The 5062-nt window shown below is 39.2% G+C and overlaps 1 pseudogene; it reads left to right on the forward strand.

Annotated features, from left to right (window-relative positions):
- Positions 1-3828: 3828 nt before the first annotated feature.
- On the forward strand, positions 3829-3997 carry LOC114498158 (annotated as a pseudogene).
- Positions 3998-5062: the final 1065 nt, after the last annotated feature.

The raw sequence follows: 5062 nt of genomic DNA on the forward strand, positions 1-5062 counted from the left end.
AGCTGGTAACAGGATTGCTATGTTAACACCTAGCATGTGGTGGCTTCATCATTATTAAAGTTTTACCTGTGGCTAATTAGAGGAGGGTAAGTGAAGAATGGGGAATAGTAGACTATATGAGGACCTCAGTTCTATTTAATAACTACAAAAAGCTATGATCATAATTTTAAGAATTGTAACAGGGAGAGAGAGGGTTGGCTCCTGTTAACTTCACCAGAAGTGAAGAAGTGAGGGACTTAGAAGACAAACGGTAGGCTCAGGGCAGCCAACTGCCAATGGAAAGTGTGCTGTAAAAATCAGTGGTTCTCTGGGACAGCTTTAAAGAGATTCTGATCTCCTGTAACTTCAGGGCAAACTGTCCTAATTATCAGGCACAGAATGTAATTGTAAGTGTGGCAGAGCTTCAAAAAGGATTGAATATACACAACTTTAAAAGAAATTGTATGTCAAAGTCAGGGAAGTAACAGAAAAAGAACGAAACCCAGGAACGGATATTTCAGTGGAGGAAGTGGAAAATCTTCATGCTCTATTTTTTTTTGTGATGACTTTAAGCCAGCAAAAACAGCCCTCACCCCTCTCCCAGAGATGAGAAGCTTGTATTCCATGCTTCAGACCTAATTGGCGGCAAATGACTTGCAAGGTAACAGGCTTCCTCCTAGGCATCTACCCTATCACTTCTCATTTCCTCTTGGTTGATAACCAAGATCAGTCCTCTGCAGAGCCTGAGTGGCAAGGACAGTGCCTGTCCCAGGAGGAAACAGTTTATACAAGAGAATTTTAGGACCTCACTAATATGTACCAGAAGGAAAAAGGAGATTGTGTTGAGGTGGATCCTAAGGATGTTAGATCAGGTGGGAAAGGCAATAAGGATGGATAAGGGAGGATTTATAGTCACAGGAGCCCTCACTCATGAATCTGGTTTTCATGTTCTGTCTAGGACACATGGAAATTGTTCTAACATTCTGTTATTATTGCTTTTTGAAATTTAAGCATGATGATAGCCTACAATGAATTGGGAGGAGGCACCAGGATTTCCTTGGCATATTATTAAGGAAGGGGTCTCCAGGTTCAAGGAGATGGAAATGTTAGAATGAACTCACTTAATAAGACAGGAGAACCACAATCTGCCTGTTTACCAAGGCAGTATGGAATGTACTGCTTGACAGTAGTCTCTTGGATCTGCTGCCATGGAACAGAATTTCCATACAATAGGGATGGCAATTCCAGAATGGAAAAGTCCAGATGGTAGCATTTAACCTTCAGAATTAAGGTCTTTATAATCACCAAAATGAACAGTAAGGCTACAGTGTGAATCCAGATGCCTTGACTATGCAGCGGTGACTAATGGGTCCTAGTGTTTCTAGAAATAAGATAGAAGACCACTGACAAGGGTGTACTTAGTAACTAGCAGGATCCTTACATTAGTTCCTGATCTAGGGTGTAAGAACCCATTACTGAGAAAAGAGTTTAGCCATTTCCCTTTCTTCCTCACCCACCCAAGGAACTAAATCAAAAGAAATATCACATACTAGGAGGGATTTCAGAGGTTAGTTCTCCCAGCAAACACTAAAAAGGGACAGGTGCATGGTCCCTTTCTTATTCCAATTTGTTCCACTTGTGTGGCCCTCACAAAACCAAATTTATTATGTTAATTACAGTGGATTCCTTTAAGTTAGTGAGAAAGTAACCTCACTAGTAGCTGCTATTTCAAGTGCAGTGCCTTAACTAGAATATGTTCACGCAACTTTTGGCACTTAGTTGTAATTATTGATCTGATGAATACATTCTTATCAACTACCATGATTTCATATGACAAAGAAAACAATATATACTTGCTTTCTTGCTTCCAGAATCATGAGACCAATCTTATTTTCCAACAAGTATAGTCTAAAGGGACTTCAATTGCCTTTATTCTTATGGAAAGCTTCCTTGAATATTTTCTGTTAATGATATCATTGTTATATGCAACTGATGAGCAAGAAGTGCAAGAAATCCTATTATACAATGAAAAAACATGGAGCAGTTGTCCTACAAAAGCAGTTGAATGGCCATTAAAACTTTAGCTAATATTTCATCTTGAGGTTAATATACTTTGAGGTTACATACTGTCCTTTAGGACGAGGTACAAGTGTGATCTCAATGTTATAATAGTTAAAATATGTAGGTTTGGATATCAAGAACAAGAAGTAGGATTGCCCCCTCATCATCACTTCGAGTGTCCCACTTAAAGAATTTGTGTTTACTCTTCTGCCACATTAGGGATCATCCTGGTTTTCATGGGGGGAAGGAACATTTCTCCCAGGGACCCAATGAGGATTCTACTGAATTAGATGCTGCAGCTATCACTTGGTCACTATGAGTTCTTTGTGTTAACAGTGCAATGTGCAGAGAAAGAAATATTGGTGCGAGTAATGAACTCTGATCACTGTGAAAAGGTTGGGATGCTGCTACTCAATGAATGTGGGGTGAGGGCATCTGGAACCTAGAAGATTTTTGGTGTTTTCATTCCCAATTATAGCGGCAAATGTGCAATTCCAGAAACAATAGTCCAACAAGGACAATATAACTAAGGGCCTTTAGTTATCCCTCTGGCCTAAAGGTTTGTATTATGGTACTAGGCAAGTATCCAAGACCAGCTTGGCTGAAAAAATTGGAGGTTAAGGAGGGAGATGGTGACGCAATTAAGGCCTCAGTGGGGCTTGTAGTATGTGTCACTAACCCTCTAGACTTGAGATATTTCAGATTATAGTTGGTCTCTACCTCAAAGGAAACTGACTTATTAAACTGATATTACCTCTCTTTGGGAAGAATCAGGACCATCATATTTTCCCAGAATTGGAAGCCCCATTGTGTATTATGAAGCCTGTTATAATAGAGGCTATGAGGTTATCTGAGGGGCAAACATTCAACCAATGCTTGGTGAGAAATAGTGAATAAACTCTTCTTTTATCCCCAAAGGTGTTTTGACTTGAGATGAACATTCCAGGAGAATGTATCCCAAGAATGATTAACTGTTGCTCTTAGCATTCATTTCAGTTTATGGGGTTTTGTAATGTGTGTCTCTTGGCTAAGTTCAACAACATTTCCCACAATTCCCTTTTTTAAATGTTTCTGGCTAGTCAGAAGAGAAATTTGGGCAGGATTAGGTGTGAATATATTAGAATAATCTCCACATACATTATCAATTACTGAGGGATAGGAGTATTAAACATTATGACTCTATTTATTTCACTTTTTTAATTCTGTAAGATTCTGCTCTATCTATTTTAAAACTATTATCAGGTACATACACATTATAATTCTTATGCATTGCTAACAAAGAGATTTTTTCAAAATTCTACCAATTCTGATAGGTGTCTAATCATATCACATTGTGGCTTTAATTTGTAGTTTTCTAATGACTAATGATGTTGGCCATCTTCTCATGTGCTTATTTGCCATCTCCATGCCTGCTTTGATGAAATGTCTGTCATGCCTTTTGCACATTTTCTAATTGGATTGCTTTTTTTCCCCAGTCCAACCCAATTCTTAGCAAATGCCTGTAATCCTCCCATTATAGTGTAGTAAGACAGGCAGTCTTGTGAGGAACTGTTCCAAGACTGTTTCTCATCTACACCGCACCCCTCCACCTTGCAGGAGGCTCCTTGTTTAGTGGGAGTTGGCCACCAGGCAGTTTCTCATCTCACCTCTCTGGTTGTGGTGGAGCATGGGACTTCCCACCTCCCCATTTCCCCAACTGAGGGTACAGGTGTAAGCTATAAAACTACCACTTAACTGCAGTCAAGATATGGTTCCTTCATAGCAGGGCAATCTACTAATTGTGCTATCATTGCTTCTCTGTCTTTTATCTAAGATCAAGTGTAGTATCTGTTCTTATTAGTTTAATTTTGCTGTCATCTGGCTGCTCAAGTCCTGTGTCATTCTGTGAATTAGGGTCTCAGTGAGCTGAAACCATGCTAATTTTGCTTTTGCTTTACTTTGTGTAAGTAAAATCCTGTCCAAGTCCATTTAGGTTCATTGTCTTTTCCTGATTGAACCTATGGAAATGTGGCAAGTCAGCCTAGCAGTTGTCACCATGCTGCTGCTCAGAAATTGTTTGACCACTTGACACTATTCATTAACCTCTTACCCCAACACCAGCTCTCATACCTATAATTACGTTTGCTTAACTGAGCTGCCTGCCAATAATCCTGGTTTTTGCAAATCTCTGTCTGTCACTGAAACTAGAGTAGCTTTTCTAAATGCAAATCTAATATTGTTCCCTTACTTAAAATCTTTCAACTGATAAAGTGAAATATTTTACTCTATGTGTTAGCCAGTTCAGTTTGCTCTAACAGAATACCATACACTGGGTAGATTACAAACAACAGACATTTATTTTTTACAGTTTGGAGGCTGGGAAGTTCAAGATTAAGATGCTGGCTGATTCAATGTCTAGTGAGAGCCCACTTCCTAGTTCATTGCCTTCCTGTTGTGTACTCAGATGACAGAAGGACTGACAGAATTCTCTGGGGTCTCTTTTATAAGGGCACCAGTCTTACTCATGGGGACTCTTGCTTCATGAGTTAATTACCTCACAAAGATCCTGCCTCCTAAAACCATCACACTGGGCACTGAGATCACAACATAGGGACTGTTTTTTGGTGAGGTGGGGTGAGGAAACACATTCAGTTTCTAACATTGTGGCTTACAATGACTTGCCACTTTCCCGCATACAGTATATCCTCAATTTGGGGGGCAAGATACACACGTCAAATTTTAGGCACTGAAAATGTTTCATTCTTACTGATCCTGTGCACAAAATATGGCATCAAGACATGAAATTGAATAGAAAAGCAGAGAATGTTGAATTCATTTGGAATACTGTAGCCTTGCCTTAATCCTCTGGTTCAATGAAGTGAATGTATGTCTCTAAAATTCATTTAGCAGTTCATGATTGGCAAGCAACAAATACTGCACTTACCACATATTAGTGTGTTCTAGGAGACTCCAAGTCCAGAGCCACATTTTATATAGTCTTTTTCTTATATTTCCAGGAAAACAATGACTTGTTAATTTCTTC

The sequence above is a fragment of the Phyllostomus discolor genome, chromosome 5 (genome assembly GCF_004126475.2).
Source record: "Phyllostomus discolor isolate MPI-MPIP mPhyDis1 chromosome 5, mPhyDis1.pri.v3, whole genome shotgun sequence".
NCBI lineage: Eukaryota > Metazoa > Chordata > Mammalia > Chiroptera > Phyllostomidae > Phyllostomus > Phyllostomus discolor.